The sequence below is a fragment of the Mustela putorius genome, unplaced genomic scaffold, assembly GCF_011764305.1.
Source record: "Mustela putorius furo isolate JIRA1106 unplaced genomic scaffold, ASM1176430v1.1 tig00003909_pilon_pilon_pilon, whole genome shotgun sequence".
NCBI classification, from domain to species: Eukaryota; Metazoa; Chordata; class Mammalia; order Carnivora; family Mustelidae; genus Mustela; species Mustela putorius.
The window spans coordinates 7,038,729-7,063,801 of NW_025422057.1; the positions used below are offsets into that span (position 1 = coordinate 7,038,729).

At 45.6% G+C, this 25,073-nt stretch overlaps 1 long non-coding RNA gene across 2 annotated transcripts; it reads left to right on the plus strand.

The window, feature by feature from the left end:
* The first annotated feature begins 4,601 nt into the window (after positions 1-4,601).
* LOC101691946 lies at positions 4,602-22,620 on the plus strand. Of its 2 annotated transcripts, none has more exons than XR_001179238.2 (3): positions 4,602-4,791; positions 5,383-5,455; positions 22,203-22,620. It is a non-coding gene; the product is annotated as an uncharacterized LOC101691946 (long non-coding RNA). The 2 variants fall into 2 exon arrangements; XR_006603209.1 differs by lacking the exon at positions 22,203-22,620 and adding an exon at positions 13,815-13,960.
* Positions 22,621-25,073: the final 2,453 nt, after the last annotated feature.

The following is a 25,073-nucleotide window of genomic DNA, read 5'->3' on the forward strand; positions in this document are numbered from 1 at the left end:
GGATTTTGCAGAAAGGAAAGCCAGGGTCAGAGTGAAGAGTGCCCAAGGATGCTGTGGCCAGAGAGGCAAGGTCTGAAGGCTTCAGTGGGAGAGAACGGCAGGAGGGGAGGGAGGCCATACTGCTCTCTGGGGATTGTCAAACACTTTCCCACACATTAGCTTTTTGATCTCATAACCACCCCATGAAGAAAGCAGATAATTATCCCCATTTCATAGGTGCAAAGACTGCAGCTCTGGAAGAAAGAGCTTCAGCAACCCATCATGTCATAGCAAGTGTCTGAATGTTCTTTTTTTTTTTTTTTTAAGATTTTATTTATTTATTTATTTATTAGGGAGAGAGAGAGAGCATGGCAGAGGGAGAGGGAGAAGCACTGACATGGGTCTCCATCTCAGGACCCTGAGATCATGACCTGAGCCGAAGGCAGATACTTAACCAGCTGAGCCACCCAGGTGTCCCTGTCCTTCCTTTTAAGGCTGAATAATATTCCAGGACATGGCTGGACCACATTTTGTTTATCCCTTCCTTTGTCAATAGATACTTGATTTGCTTCTACCTTTCAGCTGCTGTGAATAATGCTGCTGTGAACACAAATGTGCAAGTATCCCCTTGAGACTCTGCTTTCAAATTTTTTGGAAGAAGTAGAATTACTGGATCACGTGTTGATTCCATGTTCAAGTTTTGGACAAACTTTAGTTTGTTGGTCTGTGGTCACAGAGCAGAAAAGTTCCATTTGAAGGCAAAGTCCTTACTCAGCCAGGATCTTCACAACTGTTGGAGAGGGCGTACGTGTTCTGAACATCATGGCGGACATTACCGCGGACTTCAACTGCATTAATTGGAGACCCACAGCTAACGAAGAAGTTAAACTAGTGCTTCAGTAGCTGACTAACCAGGTTAATAGTGGTCAAGCCAGGACTCTCTGACCCCAAGGATCCCTGGAGCTTTAATCAAAGACTAAATGGAAATGTGTGAGCATATTAGCAGTGACTGTGTTTAGGAGGAACCTAGAAGTGATTTTTTCCCTGCCTTTTAAAATTTTTTAAAGTATTCACTAAAATTCATATATATGTATTGCTTTTATCGTGGAAAGAAATTAAAACAATCCTATTATCTGTAAGACATTGGAAATACAATTTTTCAACTCTTCTACTAGCTCTGTATTCCACCACAGTTCAGTCGATGTAGCTGTTAACTTATGAGTTATAGCACATTTGCTTCATTTTCTAATGTCCTAAAGGAAATGTTCTCACATTTATTTAGTAGTTTTTAAAAGCTTCATTTATCAAAATGACATGTTTATAATAAAATTATAAACACTCCAAGAATGTGGAAATTATCCAAAATTCCACACCCAGACAGAACCTCTGGTGAATTTTAGTGAATACTTCTGGTTTGCACAAATCCATTTTTTAATTGATTTTATCTCTTAGTTGTGTTTTAAATGGGTTATATATATTTATAAGGTTTAAAATCAAGCTTCAAAATGTGCAAAAGGAGACGCAGAGGAAAGAGCATCTTCCTTAACAATGGATCACTGAATCTGTAGATATGCGTTGTTCCTTGGAAGGGGACCGCAGTCCGGGCTTGGCAGGTACTCTAACTGATTTCACCTGAGCCGGTTGAAGGACGCTCTGCTGAATTAGATTCATTCTCTCCAAGCTACGAAATCACACACCACATGCAGATGAGTATCCTCTCCGAGATATGCCATCACGGCCTCTGCTTTTGAGCTCACCTGGATGAGACCCATTTCCTGCCCATACCGGCACCTCTTGGTTTCAACAAACCAGGCCTCATGGATCTCCGTGAAATGCCATTTTTTGCAGGACCTAGATATCTGCTTTCCAAATTAGCTCTGCATTTGAGAACCAAGTTGGCAAGAAAGAGAAAGGTCACCTTTACACATTGAAGGCTTCTCTCTTTTGCAACGTCCTGCCTTCCCATGTGGCTGAGGCCCTTCTGGCATGGCCAGCGAGCCCCACCCCTGACAGTCACGAAGTCCACTTGTATCCTGCAAGCTCATGATAAATGGATGGGAAGAAAAATCCAGTCGGGGCTGGGTGTGTCTGAAACTATCCAAGCATCTAGCACATTAGAAACGATGTTTTTTGGAGTGTTGCCTCCCCTTGTTCAAAAGGGCAATCACTGGCATGTGATGGTGTCGCTTGCCTTCTTTGTTTTTCGAGCTGATTCTCCACCACCCCCAGAAGCAGCAATCTGGTCTGTCTCCTTAGATAAATATTTCTCCTTTTCTTCCTCAAGGGCACATGTATCCACACACATTTGAAGTCGGGGCCACTCCTCTATCCTGCACTGACTATGGTTTGGAAAGACCAAATAAGAAAAAAGAATAACATGTACCTCAAAGATTGCTTGAGCTTCCTGGAGCTGAGAGAAAGGCTGAAGAGACCTTGGCCTATCAAACAAGGTCCCCTGTGTGGCCAGCATGGGACAGGTGCCCCGCCAAGTCCGTGGGTGGGGCTGAGGCTGGGGATGGAGCTAAGTGGGGAGCCGGCAGCCACCATCTCCCCGTGTCCACACGCATAATGCGCCTCACATTTCCCATCCACACAGGGGGCGTTTTCTAGAGCCATCTCTCCCCGAATCACAGGGGGAAAGACAGCAGGCGGCAGCCTGGCCCATTTCGGAAGGAAGTGGATATTCAGGGAATTCATCATTGTTGGTCACAATGTCCAAGACTGCACAGGAAGGCAGTAAACCATCCCGGTCCGGGGGCGTCCAGGCTCAGGGAAGGGAGAGCAGCTGCTTTGGGGAAGACCATTTTCCAGCTGGAGTCACCTTGCATCTCTCAAAATGGCCCCGTGACCTTGACTGAATGACGGAGTGGCTAAAGCCACAGCCTGGCTGCCGAGTTCTGGTCCTGGCTCCACCACTGAGAAGTCCTGTGCCCTCCGTTCAAGCCAGTGACATCTCTCAGTGTCCTTAGCAGTGTCTCACTGCTCAGTAGCAGTGGCGCCTAGCGGTAGCGGTTGTACCTAGGTGGTAGTGGGGCCTAGTCCTCCTGAGGGCTAGCGGAGAAGCAGGTGCCTCACCTCCTAGAGGGCTTGACGGCTGTTCACTAGGGTTACTCCCCTGAGCACACCATGCAGGGACCAGCCAGACCTGCTGTAATTACAAGAAACCAGGGAGGGAAGCCACTAGAAGTCTTAGGTCGGATGTGCTGACAGACGGAGACTTTGCTCCTCCTGCTCCAGACGCAGGATGTCAGGGCTAGGCCGAGGCCCTGAGCCCGGCTGCCCTTCAGGAGACACTGAGTTTACAGGGCTGCGGACCGCGCCGCTCTGCAGGTGGCCAGCCTCGGGGAGGACAGTGCAGGACAGCTCAGGGAATGGAGGCAGGGGTGCGGTGGGGAGGGGCCTGTCCAAGGGCCTGCGTGCAGTCGGTGGACAAGCTGGGCCGGCCCCGTTTTCTGTCCTTGGGCCCCCACCATCTTTCCTCTCCGGCCAGGGTCCCTGCAGCCAGGAGGCCCCTCGGGAAAAACCGAGGAGGATGCCAAATGTCCTTCAAAGTTGTTTGTTGTTTTTTTAAACCCCAGCAGATAGAAAGTTGCATTTTCTGCTCACATACTTCCTCTCATCTAAAGGCAAGCAAACTTCAGGGTTTCAGACACAGCTGGATCCAGCCAGGACCTTCACTGGCCGCACGCACAGACAATCCACCGGCTGGTGGGCTGAGCTGAAACCTTTTTAATTTAGAGGATTGTTTCCCTGCAACTCAGGAAGACGCGTGCTCAGCTCCACTTTAGAATTCGCTCTTTTCAGGAGGATGAATATCCGTCTGTTGTTTTGAAAGGGAACATATGGGCGTCAAATGACCATCATTTTCCTTTAATGGCAAACATGTGTTGATGAATATGGAAACGTCCAGAGGTGAGGCTGGTGGAGCTTGGCTGTTGCTGGGCTGGATTTCTTTGAAAGAGCCTTTGCACCAGATGGCGTTTGGGCTGCCAGAGACTAAAGCTTGGAGGAAAAGGTCTTTGCTTCTCCCTCCGCGTCCTCAGGGTGGGGGTTGGGGGTGAGCAGCCCCAGGGAGGAGCCCTGTTGACTGACTTCTGTGCTCCTGGGCCGCACCTCCCCCCCACACCCCCTTCCAGGAGAGAGAGGAAGGAGACACATGGGCCTCTGAGTCCAAATGATTCTGCCCACGTGGCCTCAGCCAAATGGGCCGCACTGTCATCAGCACAGAGTGTAGGTGAGGCCACCTGGGTGACGCATGTCACGTGCCCAGAGCCAGGCTGGCAGCGGGTGTGTTGTGAGTGACAGCAACTATGGTCACCAAGGCCTAGACTCCACCCACCGGCCTGACCTGGTTTGGGGCTGAGATGTTGGCTCATGGCCATGCTGTGCTCTAAAAAGGGAATGTGTTGGGCCACAGCCGCAGAGTAGCAGGAAATAGAGCCCACTCGACACCCTGTCATTACTGGCCCAAGAGCTCCTCCTGGGCCTCTGTCTCCGCTCATATGGCAAGGGCTGGATGGAGGTGCCCCCAGGGCCCCTCTGGCCTCAACAGGCTATGCACTCAAATGACTGCGGGTTTACATCATAATGAACAGTCGGGGTTGAGATGGCCAGTTGCCCAGTGAGCTCTTCCACCGTACCAGTGGCCCTGGCCATGCTCTAGACTGGTGTGGGGCCTGAGTGTTGGTATGTTGCTAATGCCCCCCTGGGGGAAGGTAGAGAAGAGCCAGGGTGGAGAAGCACTGATAAGAGAGATGTCCTCTCATGGAACGGTTCGGTGAGCCTCACAAATCCAAGGCCAGCAGTATTCAGGTATGAACTTGGCACCGCCGAGCTAACTGCCCCATCCTGGCCAAGTTCTAGGCTATTATACAGAGGCAAATTTCCAAAGTTCAGCCGGCAGTACCTGTTCCACTCCCCTAGTCTGGAGGTAGTAGATTTGTCTAGGAGTCTTTGGGGTCAGAGGTCAAGTCTAATGTGGGCTAAAATCCTGGTGGAGTGGCTTAGCACCCGCCCACGGGCTATCCCTAAAAGGATCCTGGTTCAACCACACACCCACCCATGGGCTAGGAAGGGCAGCCTGCTGTGGGATGGGTCCACACACTTTCTGACAGCTGGGTCAGCCCATTGACAACCTCTCAACCCTTCCAGATCTTTGATGGTCAGCAAAATGCTAAGGATAGGTCCAGTAATTTTAACAACAACTTCATAACCATCTGTTTACTGAGGGCTGGCTCAGTGTCCGGCCAATACTACTTATTTCACATGCATTAGCCAAATTCTAACTCCCACGGCATTCAAGCGAGACAGAGGGATGGTCCCTACTTCATATATAAAAAAATAAGCTTGGTAACTAGCTCAGAGGAAAGTTGCTAAGCCAGAATTCATTCCCTCGTGTAACAGGCCTGATTGCCCCCGATCCCTCTGCGAAGGCACCCTGCACCGCCCTCCTGGCATGTGAGCCTGAGGCTGCAAGGTAAGGGGCCCACGGAACACACTTGCATCTATCTGTTGGTGCATGTGAAGCTGCGGTGCAACTCCTCTACATCTAGCTCTTTCAGTTGTGATCCCCTGTAGCAGAGCTCAGCTCAACTCCTCGGGGACTTCTGCTTCCAGCTAGGACACTGTAGCTTCTAGAAGACCAATTTTCCCGATGGAAACAACCAGGAAAACTGGGCAGCACACACTAGTGTGCGTGAACACACACACACACACACACACACACACTCATACATACACTCCCTCGCTCTTTGAAGGCATCTGAGAACTCCTTAGACAGCCAGGACTTAGAATAACACTAAATAATTCATCAAAAGAAAGAAAAAAGGAAGAGGGAAACAAAATAGGTAGGATAAATGGAAAATAATTGTTAAAATGGCAGATTTAAATCCCAATATATCATTGTATAGATGTAAATAGACTAAATGCTCCATTAAAAGAACCTTTATTTTTAGAGATTTGGGGTAGAATGGCACATTCTTGGGACTGATGCCATAATGTTCTCCCATCTAAGATTGAATGGTTTATTTTTAAATGGAGAGGAAGGGACTTGGACAGATATTAACTATCCTGGACAAAAATGAAACAGATCAATAAAAGGACACGTGGAGAGGCCAGACATTTGAGGTCGAAAGGGTCCCAAACTCGGCTGGCAGAGACACACTAGTGGCAGGAGAGGAGGACGAGAGCCACCAGACACAATGGACAGACTGTGCTCAGGAAACAGACTGACGGCAGCCTGATCAGGCAGAAGGCAGCGAGTTAACACCTTCCTAAGGAGCGGGGGGAAGCAGAGAACTATACACTCAGAACTGTAAACCCAGCAAGAGTATTTGTCAAAGATGCAAATGGAAACAAAGGCATCAGATAAACAAAGTACCAGAGCCTCCCTGACTAAACTTCTGAAGGACGTGCCTTTGGGAGCGGACTGTGATCCCAGCAGAAAGAGCCAAGGTGCCATCAGGAGAAGTGAGACCAGGACTCCTGGACAGGACCCTCCGCCACCCAGGAAACTTCTCCCAGTTCCCAGCTCTACTGCCAGCTGCTCCCCGTTTGCCTTCCCTGAGACAGCGGCTTTCTACCATGAGCTGGGGACTCAGGTAAGGACACTGTTTTCTACAGCTGTTATTCTCAAGAACAATATGGAGACTCTTCTGGGGGGCCCACAATGTCCAAACTATTTTTCTTGGCCAAGCTATTTTTATACTATTACTAAATTATTAGACTCTTGCACTCCTGTTCCTACATGAGCACACCATGGGGTTTTCTAGAGACTCCATGATGTGTGATATTGCAACAGACTAAATGTAGAAGCCAGTAGGAGCTTTCTTCTGTCTTCTATTAAGCTCTGTATTAGGGGTGCCCATGTGGCTCAGTCAGTTAAGTGTCTGACTCTTTTTGGTAAGATTTTATTTATCCATTTGATAGAGAGCACAAGCAGGGGAGTGGCAGGCAGAGGGAGAAGCAGGTTATCCTATTGAGCAGGGAGCGAGATGCGGGGCTCGATCCCAGGACCCTGGGATCATGACCCAAATTGAAGGCAGACACTTAACTGACTGAGCCACCCAGGTGCCCAGCATTTGATTCTCGATCTCAGCTCAGATCTTGATCTCAGGGTCATGAGTTCAAGCCCTGTGTTGGGCTCCATGTTGGGCATGGAGCCTACTTAAAAAAAAAAAAAATCTATACATTAAAGATTCACAAAAATGTAAAACATTACTACTATTCTAATTTTCTTGACATGGAAAATAAAGCTATTCTTCATAAAAGATATGCTGTGTTCATGTTAACAGGCTTATTGTAATTTTAAGATGAATTGATGTATTTATTTTGTGTTTTTTGTATTTTTAAGTAAGCTCCATGCCCAATGTGGGGCTTGAACTCACAACCTTGAAATCAAGAGTCTCACACTCCATTGACTGAGCCTCATAAATTGGTGAATATTTTTAAATTTCCTCAGAGTATAACACTCTTTTTAAGAAAGTACCACAAGGAGCGCCTGGGTGGCTCAGAGGGTTGAGCCTCTGTCTTCGGCTCGGGTAGTCATCTCAGGGTCCTGGAATCGAGCCCCACATCGGGCTCTCTGCTCAATGGGGAGCCTGCTTCCCACTCTCTCTCTGCCTGCTTGTGGTCTCTCTCTCTCTATCAAATAAACAAATAAAATCTTAAAAAAAAAAAGAAAAAGAAAGTACCACAAAATCTAGCACTCAAAAAACACAAAATTTACAATGTCTGGTATCTAATAGAAAATTACTAGACATGTAAGGAAGTATGAATAGGTGACCCACAAACAGGAGAAAAATCATTAAAAGCAGACCCAGAAGTGACTGTCGTAGTCAGCATGGACTATTTTAACAGAATCCCGCATAGCTCATATACTGCACAAATGGAATGCTCATGGTTCTGGAGGCTGGAAGTCTGAGATCAGGGTGCCAGCATGGCTGGGTTCTGGTGAGCAATGTCTTTCTAGTTTGCTGATTGCCATCTTCTTGCTGTGTCTTCACGTGGCAGGGCACTAATCCCATTCACCTGGGCTCCACACTTATTACCCCACCTACTCTTAATTACCTCCCAAGGGCCCACCTGCTAATACTATCAAATTAATGGACAGAGTTTCAACATATGAATTTTAGAAGGACACAAATACTCAGTCCCTGAGAGTGAAAGGGATGATTAAATTAGGCAAGTATATTTAAACAGCTATTATAAATACGCTCAAAGATTTAAAGGAAAGAGGAACCTAACAGAAGAGAAATGAAGATATTTTAAAAAGACTCCAAATGGAACTTCTGGAGATGAAAATTATTATAATACCTGAAATAAAACTTTCACTGGATAGAATGAATAGTAAATAGAATTCTGCACCAAAAGAGATCAGTACCTGGACAGAACTACAGAAGCTATCCAAAATGAAAGACAAAAAGAACAACAACAAAAAAGACTGAAAAAGGAAAACAGAATCTTGTGAACCATCGGATGGGAGTCAGCAGTTTGAGGTTTATTTCATTGGAGATCCAGAAAGGGAGTGGAGACAGAGGAACAATTATCAGAAGAAATAACTGAACATTTTTCAAATTTGATTAAAAAGTATAAACCCACAAACCCAGAAATTTCAAAGGCTAAGCACGATAAATACAGACAGTGACACCAAAAGCACATTATAATCAACTTGATGAAAACCTATGATAAAAAAAAAAAAGGAAATCTTAAAAACAGCTAGCATTTTAAAAAGGGGAAAAAAGGCATATTAGGAAAAGAAGAAGAAAGGTAACAATTATAGATTGCCCACCAACTACTTAGGCCAGAAGATAAGAGAAAAATCATTCTAAAATACATAAAGAAAAAAGTCATCAAAGTAGATGAGTTTACATAGTGGAAATACCTTTTATTTTTTTGGAAATACCTTTTACAGATTAAAGCAACATAAAGACCTTTTTCAGACAAACGGGAGAAAAAAGTCAAGAGAATTTATTGCCAGAACTAATCTATGAAAAATGTTAAAGGCAATTTTTCAGACAGGAAAAAAATGGTATCCGATGAAAATTCAGATCAACACAAAATGAATGAAGAGTGTCAGATATAGTTAATATGTGGGTAAATATAAAATCTGTGGACTTCAGATACAGCTGTATTTAAAGGGAAATTTGTGGTCTTAAATAGGTGTCTTAGAAAATGGGTACCACTATATCCATCATGGAAAGCAAAGGAAGCAGAAAAAGGTCAAGAATATGTGAAATTCAAGTAAGCAAATAACAGAGATAAAAGCACAAATGAAATAAACAGATTTACCATTTTTTAAAAGTCAAAACTTGTTTTTGATGGGCGCCTGGGTGGCTCAGTTGGTTGGACGACTGCCTTTAGCTCAGGTCATGATCCTGGAGTCCCGGGATCGAGTCCCACATCGGGCTCCCAGCTCCATAGGGAGTCTGCTTATCCCTCTGATCTCCTCACTCATGTTCTCTCTCACTGTCTCTCTCTCAAATAAATAAATAAAATCTTTAAAAAAAAAACTATTTAAAAGTCAAAACTTGTTTTTGAAAATAAAATAGATTTACAGAAAGAATGATCAAGAAAAAATAGGAGCAACACATGCTACCAATATGGACAGGGAAGATTTAACTACTTATGAAACAGTTATTAAAAACACAGAAAGAGCCTTGTCCTAAGGAAGTCAATGTTCACTGAAATATTTAATGATAAATGTAGCAGGATATCCCCAACTTGCTCTCGAAGATTCAGGAAAAAAAAAAAAAAGGGCAGCAAATGGGACAAAATGTAAACAATTTTTGAACTCTGGGTCAAGAACACACAGAGGCTATCTGTACTATACTTGCAACTCTATTAGTATGAAATTACATATAAAGTCATAAAAATCATGTAATGATATCATAAACAACTTTATATCAGTAATTTAAAAGTGAAATGGACAGATTGCTTGAAAAAGTAATTTACCAGGGTGTCTGGGTGGCTCAGTGGGTTAAAGGCTCTGCCTTTGGCTCAGGTCATGATCCCAGGGTCCTGGGATTGAACCTCGCATCAGGCTCTCTGCTCAGCAGGGAGTCTGTTTCCCCCTCTTCCTGCCTCTCTGCCTACTTGTGATCTCTGTCTGTCAAATAAATAAATAAGATCTTCTCAAAAAAAAAAGTAATTTACCAAAACTGACACAAGAAATATAAAATGTGAATAGTCCCATATCTACTGAATAAATTGAATTTTGAAATAAAATCTTTGAACACAAGACACACAAACATTCTGGGTATATATAGCTTCACCAGAGAATTCTTTCAAAACAATTCAGGAAGAAATAACTCCAATATTACATAAGCTCTTTCAGAAAATCAAAACAGGTGGAACAATGCCCAGCTGATTTTGTAAAGCCAATGTAACCTTGATTTCAAAACTTGATAAAGACACTCCAAGAAAATGACAAGTGGAGGTCTTTTGTGTACAGTAATCCAAAATCCCTTAGCAAAATATTAACTAAAGCCCAGGATAAATGGAAAGGATAATACCCCATCGAAATTTACAAATCAAAGATTATTTTCACATTTCTATTATGTGTGCATGTTTGAACCCACATGCACTCAGACATGCTCACACACCACAAATGTCTTAGAATAAAACTAATTTTAGTTTTGCAAATAAAGATTTGCAAGATGCCTACAGTCAGTATTGGAAGAAATTAATAAAGACATAAATAAATGTGTAGATATATCTGGTTTATGGGCTTACTGTTATAAAGACGCCAATATTCCCAATCGATCTATACATTCAATGCAATCAAAATCCCAGCAAGACTACTGGGAGAATGTGGGAGCTGACAAGTCCATCCTCAACTTTACATGCAAATGCGAAGAGCCAGGAATAATGAAGATGAACAGAACTCCAGGATTTTCCACTTCCAGACATCAACAGCTGTCATAAACTGACACTGTGATAAACAGCCCACAAGGACAACAGAGAGATTAGAAACAAACCTGCACTGGGGGCACCTGGGGGGGCTCAGCTGTTTGAGCATCCAACTCTTGATTTTGGTTCAGGAGTTGTGGGATCAAGCCCCAAGTTGGGCTCTGTGCTTGATGGGGCGTCTGCTGGAGACTCTCTCTCCTTCTCCCTCTGCCCCACCCCTCACTCTCACCCTCTCTCTTTAAAAATAAATTAATTAATTTAAAAAAAGAAGAAAGAAAGAAAGGAAAGGAAAAGAAACCTGCACTTGATTCAACAGATATGACAGCGGGGTGATATGGGAAAGGGTTATCTTTAATTACTGGGGCTGAGCCCGCTGGATATTCAAAGTGAAAAAACAATCTTTTTAAAAGATTTATTTGACACAGAGAGAGCACAAGTAGGCAGAGAGGCAGCCAGAGAGAGAGAGAGAGGGAAACAGGCTCCCTGCTGAGCAGAGTGTCCCATGCGGGGCTCAATCCCAGGACCCTGAGATCATGACCCAAGCTGAAGGCAGAGGCTTAACCCACTGAGTCAACCATGAACGCCGGGAAAAAATAAATTTTGACCCTCAGATCACATAACATACAAAAATTGTGCCCTTACTTCATACAATATGCAAAAATCAAAATATGTAAAGTAAAACAATAAAACTTCTAGAAAAAAAACTCAGAAAATTTTCTTAACTTTGGAATAGATAAGGATTTTTAAAAAAAAGATTTTATTGTTAAGGGGGACCTGGGTGGCTCAGTCGTTAAGCATCTGCCTTCGGCTTGGGTCGTGATCCCAGGGTCCTAGGATGGAGCCCCGCACTGGGCAAACTGCCCGGTGGGAAGCCTGTTTCTCCCTCTCCCACTCCCCCTGCTTGTGTTCCCTCTCTCGCTGTGTCTCTGTCAAATAAATAAATAAAATCCTTTTTTTCAAAGATTTTATTTATTTATATGACAGAGAAAGAGAGATCACAAGTAGGCAGAGAGGCAGGAAGAGGGAGAGGGGGAAGCAGGCTCCCTGCTGAGCAGAGATTCCCTTGTGGGACTCGATCCCAGGACCCTGAGATCATGACCTGAGCTGAAGGCAGACGCTTAACCCAATGAGCTACCCAGGCAGCCCAACAAATAAAATCTTTTTAAAAAGAAGATTTTATTTTTACATAATCTCTAAAACCTACATGAGGCTCAAACTCACAATCCCGAGATCACCAGTTGCACGTTCTACCAACTGACCCAGCCAGGCGCCCCGAGATTTCCTAAATAATCTGTAAAAACACTTAACCACTAAAGGAAAACAGCTGGTAAATTGGGTTAGATTAAAATTTAAAGTTTCTGTGCAGCAAAGTAAAAAGTTAAGTCACTGAGAAGATGATATTTGGTTATCTATGTGCATATATGTGCACACATAACACACACCTGCACATACAATATGTACACATGTACATATTTGAAAACCATGTCTGGGATATGTAAGAGCTCTTACAAATCAACAACAAAAAGACCACACAACAGGAAAATAATCTCAAAGAGGAATTTTACAGAAGTTATTGAATAGGGACACCTGGGTGGTTCAGTCAGTTAAGCATCTGCCTTCAGTCATAATCTTGGTGTACTGGGCTTGAATCCCACGTTGGACTCCCTGCTCTGCGGGGCATGCTCTTCTCCCTCTGCCCTGTCCCTTGCCCACTCATGTGCTCACACTCTCTTTATCCCTCTAATAAATAAAAATAAAATCTTTAAAAAAAAGAAGTCATTAGGGATGCCTGGGTGGCTCAGTTGGTTGGACGACTGCCTTCGGCTCAGGTCATGATCCCGGAGTCCCGGGATCGAGTCCCACATCAGGCTCCCAGCTCCATGGGGAGTCTGCTTCACTCTCTGACCTTCTCCTTGCTCATGCTCTCTCTCACTGTCTCTCTCTCAAATAAATAAATAAAATCTTTTAAAAAATTAAAAAAAAAAAAAAAGAAGTCATTGAATGATCAGAAAACATACAGAAAGCTGCTTCCCCCTTCGAAGTTTCCAGGCAAGCACGACTTCAAACCACAATGGCGGGCGCTCCCACTAACAGTCATGGCTAAAATGTTTAAAGCTGTCAGTACCAAGGGCAGACAAGCATGGAGCTCCGGGAGCCCTCCTACCTGGCTGTTGGGACAATGCTGAGGCGACAGCCCCGTGAACTGCTGGTCATGTCTCCTAAAACCAACCAGTTACCTGCACCATGACCAGCAACATACCCTGAAATACATACCCAAAGACACGCGGACACGGGTCTACCAAAACACAGGATAAGAAGGTTCCAACGGCATTACTGGCGCCCCCATCCCTGAAAAGCCTCCAATGTCCACCGTGGTTGGACAGTTGCTGTACTCAGCCACACCGATGGACCCCACAAACCTAACGGTCAGTGGAGGAAGCAAACAAGTTTACGAACAGACTAAGCGAACGGATGGCAAATGTCTTCGCTTGGGCTGCTGTAACAGTGCCGCAGACCGAGGGCCTGCAAATACCAGAAATGTACAGAAATGCATCGCTCACGGTTCGGAAGGTCTGAAGCCAGAGATCACGCGCTGGAGCCGGTGGGTCCCGGGGTGGCTGCTGTTCCTGGTTTGCAAGCTCTCTCCCAGCTCCTCTCAAAAAGTCCCCGGTCCGTGGGGCGGGGAGGTGGGAAACCGCGTGTTGGGTATTAAGGAGGGCACCTGTTGTGATGGGCACTGGGTGTTATACTCAACTAAGGAACCATTCAACACTACATCAAAAACTAATGACTTACTGCATGCAGGCTCACTGAACATTAAAAAAAAAAAAAAAAGGTATTCACAAACTCAGAAAAAAAAAAAGTCCCTGACCCCAACATGAGAGCCCCACCCTCACGACCTCCTCTAACCCTACTCACCTCCTAAGGGCACCACCTCCACATACCCTCCCATTGAGGATTCGAGTGTCAACATAGGCATCTGGGGAGGACCCAAGCAGTCAGTCCCCAGCAACGAGAGAGAGGTCAGGAAGTAGGAGGAATGACTGAGAGGGACATCAGCGGGCATCCTAAGGCACAGGTATGTTCTATTTCTTTTTCAGTTGAGGTGTAATTGACATATAACATTAGAATCAGGTGTCCAACATAAGGGTTCGCTACATGTACTGTAAAATGATTGCCGCAGGAAGTGTATTTCCCGCTTTGTGCTGGTTTCACAGGTTGGTTTGGTTTGTAAAACTTTAACAAGCCGTCTACTTATCATTTCTGTCCTTTTCTGTATGTATGTTACACTCCCATAAAAATGTACTCCAACAAAAGGGAAGGGACGGGGAAAGAGGGTGGGGTGGGGGAGAAAAGAGAGAGGAAGGAAGGAAGAGAAGATGCCACGTCTTCCAGCTTAGGAAACGGGGCGGACAATTGGTCCCACCAGGTCTCCAGGTGCCTGGAGCACGAGTTCCCAGCACTGGTTGCAGTGATGTGCCTTCACACAGGATTTGGTGGGGACAGATGGCTAGAGGAAGGTGCCAGCGATCTCTCCCGCCATCCCCCTTCTCCTGAGGGCTTGGATGTCACTCAGCCTCACTCCCAACTCTGTGCCCGCTCTCCCCGGGTGGGTGGACATGTGCGTGCCAGCCTCCGGATAAAGAATAGGGATTAATTTGATCCTGCACCTGCGTACCTCTGAGTGGGCAGGCCTGGGGAATGAGCAGGTGGCGTGTGTGCATGAGCTGCAGAGACGTGGCTGACCTCCACCTTGATCCAGCTCTTCCCGCGCACGCTGGGTCAGGGGAAAGGGGGCCGTGCTGGTTAGGAATGGGTCGCCGAGACTGCGGCTGCTCAGGCAAGGTCCCCTGACCCCTGCCGGCTCTGGCCTGCCTGCCTCTGTGGGCCAGGGCACCACAGAGGGCATCGCAGGCTGAGCTGAGGACAGCCAAGCTTCCTGCGTGGGGTGCCAAACCCCGTGGGGGCTCCAGAGCCAATGCTCCAGCCTGTTCCTTGTTTACTTCAATCTGGGACAGATGGGGCCGCGATGATCTCTATCGGGCTAACTTTCTGAGCCTGGGGTGGTCTGGAGAGGACGCTGCTGAAAGGAGGCAGGTGGCCTGAGCTCTGGATCTTTCACTGGCTTGGTGACCTGCCACCCATCACAAGCTACCCGTGCTTCAGTTCCCTCTTGTGCCGTCAGCAGTTAGCATCCTGTGCTGCCCAGCGGGGTAGCCACGGGCCATGCGGCGTCTGGCCCTTTAAATCTAGATTCCAGTTAGTTACAAATGAATTAAAGTAGGGGTGCCTGGGTGGCTCAGTCAGTTAAGCATCCAGCTCCTGATGTTGGCTCAGATCTCAATCTCAGAGTTGTGAGTTCAAGCCCCACCTTGGATGTAGAGATTACTTAAATAAGTAAATCTGTTTTTTTTTTTAAGTGAATAAAAGTAAAAACTCGGTTCTTCAGTTGTGCTAGTCCATATTTTAAGAGTTCAGTAAGCCACATGGGGCTGGTGGCAACCGTAGTGGTTGGTGCAGATGAACTTTTCATCAGGGCTGGACTAAACTAATCCATGGTTTCAAGACCATTTCTATTACCCAAAGCCCAAAGTAGTCAAGGCATTAAAATAAGGGGGAGGCGTGGTGACTGGGGCTCTAGTGGTTCTCCCCAGGTGAGAGGAGAACATTCCATCTCTCCCACCTGCTCAGGGTTTTGACCAGAAGGAACTTAAGCAAGCACAGCATTCATCTAAATAAACAGGAGAGAAAAGTAGGAGGTGGAGGAGGGAGAGGACTTGACCGGGTAAGAATCCCCGCTGGGCACCTTCCGGGACAGCTCACACACCTCTTTCTTGGATGCTCTGTGGTTAGTCTCGTGAGAGACTGTGATGTAGGCCGGGCTGGATATTAGCATCAGCCCAGTTAAAGGATAAGTAAACTGAGGCTCAGAACGCCGCGTAGCTGAGATGGAACCCACACCCATAGCTTGGCCCGTGTGTGGTCTTAGACCCGGTCCCCACGTTACTCCCTCAGGCTGAACATCCCTTTGTCGGCTCCTTCTAACCGCTTCATGAGGACTGGCTCCCATGTACTACGGGGAAGGCCTCCATGTTCTAGCAACAGTGGGCCTTGCCCACTACAATTTTCTCCCCCGCACACTCAGTCACAAACTACCCATCACCGTGGGTAGATGAACGGTGGTCCATTTCGACAGTGGAACATTACTCAGGACTAAAAAGAAACGAGCTACCCAGCCATGGGTAGACATGGAAAGAGAGAGAGGAATCTTAGATGCCTACGATGGAGTGAAAGAAGCCAATCCGAAAAGGTTATGTACTGTATGATTCCAACCTTGTGATATTCTGGAAAAGGCAAGAACTATGGAGACAGTAGAAAGATCAGTAGTTCCCAGGGGCTTGAGGGGTGGGATGAACAGGCAGAACACGGAGGGTTTCTAGGTCAGTGAAATCATTCTGTCTGATACTGTAGCGGTGGATACATGTCGACATATATTTGTCAAATCCCAGAGACTATGCAACACCAAGAGGGAGCCCGGGTACAAGCTATGGCCCTTGGCTGAAGACGCCATGTCAGTGTAGTGACCTCCCTGGTGAGGGATGCTGGCAGGCCCGGAGCCTCTGCATGCGTAGGAGAAGGGAGTGTACGGGAACTCTACTTTTAGCTCAGTTTTGCTGTTAACCTAAAACTGCTCTAAAAAAATAAAATTTGTTAATTAAACAAAAATAGTACTGGCTACCCACTGAGCGCATCAAGCTGCGTCCTCTGTCCCAGGCTTTGCACTGCCATTCATCTCCTCTCGTGGGCCTGGCCGGTTTCCTCTCCCACCTTTCTGACTAGATGTCCCTCCCACCCAAAAGCCTCCCCTGGCCCTCCTTTGTGCTAGTCCCATACTTTGAAGATGCATTGCTCGTTTCATGTATCCCATTGTATTCTCGCTTATTTCACAGTTCTTGTCCCATCTGTGCGTCCCCTGGGGGCCTAGAATAATGCCCGACACAGTGGAATCTCTCCGTGTTCTGCTGCGGACTGTCCTGAACCATGCTGCCTCTCTGTAGACTCTCCCAAAGCTTCTCTCTGCACACCTGCCCCAGACCCAGTTCTTCACGGACAGATCCCTTACATCTCTACCGATGATTAACAAAGTGACTGTGTTGGCTGCTCTCTGGAGCTCTAGACCAGCCACTCCTTGAGAGTTGTGTGTCAGCAAGGGCTTTATAGTTGCAAGGAACAAAAACTATTTCTAAAGTTGGCAAGAAAACAGAATTCACCAGGGGGATTCTGAGGAGCACACACTATCGGAGATGAGCCAAAGGGCCTGGACCAGGCTGGGCAGGAACTGGGACATCTCCAAGGATGTCAGGAGCAGGAACACCGTAAGCCCTCCCTCCAGGCTATGGCCACCAGGTGACTCGGCTCCAGCCCCTTCTGACTCTACATACCTCCCTCAAGATGTGAATTTCACCCTTCGTCAGCCTTACTTTCTCCGAGCAGGGAGCTGAGATCCAGGAGGGTGAGGTGTTTTGCTCAAGGTCCCAGCATCATCAGGATAGGTTTCTTCAATCACGTAAAGGTCAGGGTTCATTCCACTGTGCAGCTGTTACCCTCTGTGCTGACGGAGGGGTCCTGGGGAGCCCGGCCTTAAGCCTTTCCTTGGTGATTGGATGTCGGCTGGCTTGTTCCCTTTGGAGCCACTTTTGCCTCTTTGGTCCACAGATCCAGGATGATGGCAGCTTGGCACAGTCAGGCTGAACGGCACCGTGATTGCCTCATCCTTGGTAAATGTGCAGCATGCACACCTAGGCTTTCTTCTACCTGTATTAGCTAGCTATTGCTGCCTAACAAATCAGTCTCGAAAGGCAGAACCTGCTAAGAATAACCTTTTCTCTTACTCACAGTTCCACAGTTTGGGAATTTAGGCTCAGGTTGGCTGGGCAGGGCTTCTGGTTTGGCTCAGCTCCCTCACTTACCTGCAGACAGATCTGTTACCTTGGCTGGGTGCTCTCCTGTGTTTGGGGATCAGGTGGCTGTAGACACAGTCTAGGGTGGTTTCAGTTGGGACAACTGGGCTCTTCTCCATAATGACTTTTACGGTCCAGCAGACCCCCCTAGGTTTGTTCTCACGGTGATGGAAAGGGTGAAGAGGTACAGCAGAAACGGAGGCCTCTGTTACATTCTATTACCCAATTTATTACCAAATCACAAGGTCAGCTCAGATTCAAGGAGCAGAGCAATAGACTCTCCCTCTTAAGCATGAGAGCTTACCTATTACAGCAAAACTCATGGAACACATTATTCATAATTACCAAAAAGTAGAAGCAATGCTAATGTTCACCAGCTGATGAACAGATAAATAAAATGTGGTATATCTGCACAAAGTAATATTTTGGTCATAAAAGGAATGAAGTATGGATATGTGCTACAACCTACAGAGATCTTAAAAGCATTATACTAAGAGGAAGAAGGCAGATACAAAAGGCCACAGATTGTATAATTCCATTTACATGAAATGTTCAGAACAGGCAAATTCCTAGTGTCAGTAAGTAGATCAGTGGTGTCCAAGGACTGGAGTGCACAGGGGAAACGAGATGGGGTTTCTTTTGGGGGATGATAGAAATGTTCCAAAATTAGATAGTGGTGGTGGGGGCATAATTCTGTGAATATACCAGTAACTACTGAATTGTATCATTTAAAGGGGTGAATTTTTTGGTGTATGAATATCTAAATAAAGCAGTTATTTAAGTAGTAAACAAGTGAAACTTAGGGACCCTGGGTGGTTCAGTCTGCTGTTCCCCCTGCTAGTGGGTGCTCTCTCTCTGACAAATAAAATCTTAAAAAAAAAAAAAAATGAAACTTATTCAAAACAAATCAACCAAAATAAGAATACCTCTTTTTAGAAATGTATAAATCAGGGCCATGAAATTTTAAATATTTTTTTAAAGATCTATTTTGTTTATTTGAGAGAGAGAGCACGCGTGCTCACACACATGAGCGGGGGGAGGGACAGAGGAGGGGGAGAGGCGGACTCCCCACTGAGCAGGGAGTCAGACCCTACTGGGGGCTCCATCCCAGGACCCCAGGATCCTGACCTGAGCCAAAGGCAGATGCTTAACCGACTAAGCTGCCCAGACACCCCAGATTTTAATAACTTTTCATGAACTTTCATCTGTTATACATAGAAATTTATTGATAATCTACTCAAAAGAGAGATTTTAAGATTTTTACAGCCATTTAATGATTCTCGTCCTCAATGAACAATATTTGAAGTAGTACAGTGAGCTTTATTGTTGCTACTCAATAAAAATGATTCCACTGGAAGAATTTACAAGTAAACATCATTGGTTTTGTGTAGATAGTGCTCGTGTAAAGCTATTAAGGAAACCTAAAATTTGGCCCAAAGTTTAGAATATTTTCTGGATGGTTGATACCTTGTGGATATGTTCAATTATCTATGAATTATACAATAAAATATGTAAATTACCTAAATCACTGTCTTTTCCTTTAAAAGCACTGTATTTACTATCACACCAAATAACTATCCAAGAAAATTAAACAGTGGATCTTCTGAGCTGAGAACCTATAAATTGAAAATCAGAAGACTATTTGGATCCATGGGCAGTCCAAGATACTCAAGCTACAGGAAGAGTTTGGAAATTGAATTGAGTCTTCAATTTTATCTTTAATGGAAATTACAGTGTAGGAGCAGTTGGCATTTGGAAAAATGAAAACAAAGAGTTGTAGTTTTAGGAAATAATGTTCAGAGATGTCAGGACTTTGAGTACTTCGTTGAGTTCTACAAGAAAGAAATGTCTTGATCATTGAAGCGGGTAAGTAGAGGTGAGCATAGAAACCTGGTAAAGGAAGACATGGAAGAGGAACAGAAGGTATTAGAGAACAGACATATGCTGTCTTTGAAAACAGCAAAGTGGCAGTTCCTAGGGAAAAAAACTATTAAACTGTCTGATGAATTACACGAGAACCTATTTGCTATTTTATCATAAAAATAAATGAGCGTAGGGGCGCCTGGGTGGCTCAGTCATTAAGTATCTGCCTTCGGCTCAGGTCATGATCTCAGAGTCCTGGGATCAAACCCTGCATCAGGCTCTCTGCTTGGCGGGAAGCCTGCTTCTCCCTCTCCCACTCTCCCACTCTCCCTCCTCTGTTGCTGTCTCTCTATCAAATAAATAAATAAATAAATAAAATCTTAAAAAAAAAAAAAAGAGCATAAAGGTGCCTGGGTGGTGCAGTCAGTTAAACATCTCACTCCTGGCTTGGGCACAGGTCATGATCTCAGGGGTCACGAGATCGAGCCCTCAGTGCAGAATCAACTTGAGATGCTCTCTCCCTCCCCCTCTGCTCCTCCTGCTCATTCCCTCCCTCACTTTCTCTCTCTCAAATAAATAAAAATCTTTAAAATAAATAAATAAATGAGCGTAGTAAGCTTTGCTGTGCTTAAATGGATTTAATTCTGAAATTGACCAACTGACGTTTGCAAAGCTTCGTGGATTTTCAATGAACAAAATTTAATAAAATTGAACCAACTTATCTGACAGTCTAACAAAATATTTGTAAAATAGGTGATAATAGAAATTGGCTGTACAAAAATGTCACTACAATAAAGGCAGAAAAATTCCAAATGCAGATGCTGTGGGTTTAGTAGACACCAGAAGTCCAGGGTTCAAAGCACAACTGTGGATGATAAAAGCGATTCTCTTCTTCCTGAGACTCTGTGTCTCCCAATGCTATTGATTTCCCGAGAAAGCCACTGGAAAAGTTTGATGCGATCCCTAAGTCAGACTGTGGCCCAGACAGGGGCGCCATTGAGCCAGCAACAGCTGTACTGAAAAAAAGATCACACCCACAATTTCTGAACTCCAATAAGTGACTTGAAAATGATTAGAATAATGTAATGAACAGTTTATGTTACTGTATATACCCCTTCATTTTTCTATGTCTTTCTGTATGAAATGTCTTTATATATCTTAGGTTTATTTCAAAAAAATAAGAGAAAATATATTAGCTTTATTATTGCCACGTTAATTTATATTCCCCATTACTGCATATTTTTACTATCATCCTGCCTGTGGAATAGTACAGTAGGAATTGTCATCATCTGTGTTTTTATTTTTTCCCATTCTTTATTCTGTACGTTTTCAAACATACAGAAGAGGAGTTCAGCGAGCACTCGTGTACATACGGTCACCTGGCTTCCGCAGGTGCTGACCTGTGCTGCATTGTCTTTCTCTGTATCCGTGGTTTTTGAGCCGTCTGAGTGTACGCTGCAGACAGCATGACTTTTCACCCCAGAACAGACAGGCCATGTATTTCCTAAAAGTCAGGAGATCCTCTCACATAGCCGTAGTATCATTACTGTGCTTGAGAAAACTCACAATTTCCTAATATCTAACCCAGTCCCTACTCAAATTTCCCCAAACGTATAGTCGTTTGTTTGTTTGTTTTCAGAGTCACGGGCAATCCTGGTTGTTGTGTTTCTAGACTCATTTAGTCAGATTGGTCCCTCCACTTTTTTCTCTCCTCCCACTGACACTTTTTGAAGAACGTAGACCAATTACGCCATAGTGTCGCATGTTCTGGATTTGTCTGTCTCCTCATGACACTCTTTCCTCCACCCCTATGTGTTTTTGTGTACCGGAAATTGGGCCCAAAGACTTGGCTGGATTCAGCTTAGAAAGTCCAAACATGGGGCACCTGGGTGGCTCAGTGAGTTAGGCCTCTGCCTTCGGCTCGGGTCATGATCTCAGGGTCCAGGGATCGAGCCCCACTTGGGGCTCTCTGTCCCCCCCCCCCCGCCTGCCTCTCTGCCTACTTGTAATCTCTGTCTGTCAAATAAATAAAAAAAATCTTAAAAAAAAAAAAGGTCCGAACACTCCACAGGTAAAGTCCATTTAGAGTCCCATCACATCAGGAGGCCCATGATATCATGAGTCCCCGTTAATGAGACTAATGGGTTGAGGAGGGGAGACAGTGAGATCTCTGTCGTGTAAGCAGAATTTTGAGACAACCAAGGGCACTGGGACATGCACAAAGCCCTCGATAGTAGCAAGGAATCCCTCGCTTCCTTGGGGTGGTAATGCTGGGATCATATAAGGACCCTCACACACAGAAGTATTTAGGAGTAGGCAGAAAGATGAGATGCCGGCAGCAAGTTTGGAAAGAGCAGAGCCACAGTTTGTTGAAGGAAAAGAGGGAGCCGAAGCAAGGCCGTCAAATAGTTGACAATCCTTGAAACTGGGGCAGGAAAAGTTGTGGTTCCTCATACTAATCTCTCTGCTTATCTTTGAAAACTTTCATAGCGAAGAAAAAAGAAGGAATGAATGATTTTGAGATGGTGAGGGGCAACACAGCCAAACCAAAGAGCCGCAGCTGACCGACTGCGACCGTGGCCACCGGGCTCTGTCCCTGCTCCGCCAGCAGACCAGCGAGGCGAGCCCCGTGAAGCAGAGTGAACGTTTCTACCACCGTTTCAAAGGGCACAATACCTTTAGTCAGCCTTACCTTTGTTAGATCCACTTAATGCTTGTTTGCTCAATAAAAGGCCACAAATTGTTTTCCCAAATGGCCAAAGGATGATGCTGAAAACGAGTGCTGTTTCTAAAAAGCGGATTTTGTTCACGGAGGAACCCCTCGGACCCTTCGAGCCCATCTCCAGTGCGGCTGCACCAGGCCTCGCCTTTGAGCGCAGTTGGTAGAAACCTATTCTGGCCTTGGAGGAAAACCGGACCCATGAAAGAAAGGATACTTCACGAGACTGCTTTCCAGGCCCTTCTGTCTCTCCAGGGACTGCCTGCCACTGTATTCAGAGGTGATCCTGGCTTCTTAAAGCACCTTTCCTAGGAAGATGTTAAAATGAGGTCCGGCCCACTGTAAGATAACAACTTCTATGGCGCTTTTCAGTCTACAAAGGCATTTTATCCCTTTTTTTATTTGACAGAGAGAGAGAACAAGGGGGAGGGGCTGAGGGAGAGAGAGAGGCAGGCTCCCCGCTGAGCAGAGAACGTGGGGCTCCATCCCAGGACCCTGAGATCATGACCCGAGCCCATGGCAGCCACCCAACAGACTGAGCCACCCAGGTGCCCCAGGAAGTTGGTCTTGAATGGAAACTCTTAAGGGTGTTTTCAGGACACGTGCTTAAAGGAGTAAGATTTAACAAGTGAAGATTTATCCAAGCGACTTCCTCAGATGACCATCTGCATCTTACCGCCTTTTCTTCAGAAACAAGTACATCTCCGGGGCGGTTTGATTTGGGTCCCCCTATTTTCATTCAAGAGTCAAGCAACAGGTATTTCCTGGTACCCGCTCTGTGCCAGGATTGTGCTGGTGCCAAGAGTTCTGAGATGACTCAGAATTTCCTGCCCTTGAGGGCTTCGCGTCCTACGGGGGAGTTCCATACGAGCCGGAACTCTGTGCCGTGCTGAGTGCTCTGTCCCATACGGGCCAGGCACCCGACAGGTGTCACAACAAGTCCTCAGGTCGCACAGGCCTCCCAGGTGAGACAGGTTTCCTCAGGGAGGGGACATTTGATCTGGGCCTTCAATGATGAGTAGGATGTGACAGATTGAGAAGATGGAGAAAGTTTTCAGGATTTAAGTTGCGTAAGTCTCACGTGTGCCAGCTGCCTGCCTTGGACTGTGTTTCTCAAGAATGCTTAGGTAAGATCTCCAAATTCCTCCCACACACCACACCCTGAAACTGTCTAAAAGGTCTTTTGGATGGCCCACCTTTTAGTACAGCTAAACCACATATATTTCTTTTTCAAGATTTTATATATTTACTTGAGAGAGAGAGAGAGAGCATTCACGCATGGACAGGAGGCAGACGGAGAGGGAGCAGCAGACTCCATGCTGAGCAGGGAGCTCAGTGCAGGGCTCTGTCCCTGAGATGGGACAGAGTCTCGGCCCCCGAGACTGCAACCCAAGCTGAAGTCAGACACCTAACTGACTGAGCCACCCAGGTGCCCCTAAACTACATCTGTTTTCTAACCAGTCAAGACTAACGACTAGTGGCCACGAGCTCTACCGAGCGGTGCTCACAACTGGAAGGCCACAGCAAAGGCATCAGGCAAGCGTCTATTTACTTCAGAATCAAACACCTCCCAGACCTGTTTGTATGTGGGATGGACCATCAAGGGTCTATACCTCCTAATACTGAACACACGGTAAGCTTCCTGGAGCAGGAAGGATACGAAACTGAAGAGTAGTAGCCAGCAGGACACGTGAACCTACTTCTCCGCAAGATGAAGGAAATCAGGGCGCCTAGGTGGCTCAGTGGGTTAAGCCGCTGCCTTCGGCTCAGGTCATGATCTCAGGGTCCTGGGATCGAGCCCCGCATTGGGCTCTCTGCTCAGCAGAGAGCCTGCTTCCCCCCTCCCCCGCCTACTTCTCTGCCTACTTGTGATCTCTGTCAAATAAATAAATAAATCTTAAAAAAAAAAAAAAAGATTTAGGAAATCACTCTTACAGTTTAACACCCCAAAATCAATTTTGTGGGAAGCACAGTTGCCTTAGAGAAATATAAATAATTGCTTCAGTTTTGAATCACTCCCAAACTCAGAAGCCCTTTCTTATGTGCTTCTTGGAAATTTAGGAAATGGATTCCAAAGGAAGGAAAGTAGAATTGACTCTAGTAGCATTAGGGGAAAAAGTCCGCGCCAATGCAAAACAAAATGTAAGTACATGATTTCATCTGGAAATGAAATAAAAGTTGAATGCAGGGAAGTTAGCAGCACCCATGAGGCTGGCTATATTGCCTGCAAGTCTAAAACACTGCAGTGCAGTGGCCAAGAGACCCGGGGACCAAGAGCATTTACCAGATCACCTCTTGGGTGCTGTGCATGAAATAAATCGTGTAACCAGCAACCCATCATTTCTACCTCTCTTGTCATACAAATACTTATCGCAGAAATACTAGAAAATACAAACAATGGTGGGGGAAAAAATCGCCTGCATTGCCCTGACCTCGAGACAACACTGTTGATACTTGGGTGAAGATCTTTCCAGGTTGTTTTCTATCAAGAGCAGTTTACCTCTCTCTCCCCCATAAGAATTAGACCATGACTTACATACTACTTGGAAACCTGGCTTTCTTCATGTACATAAAACCCATCTTTCCACGGCAAGACATCTTTTTGATTCCCATCTCAGTATTTTTATTGGCTGCAGACTTTT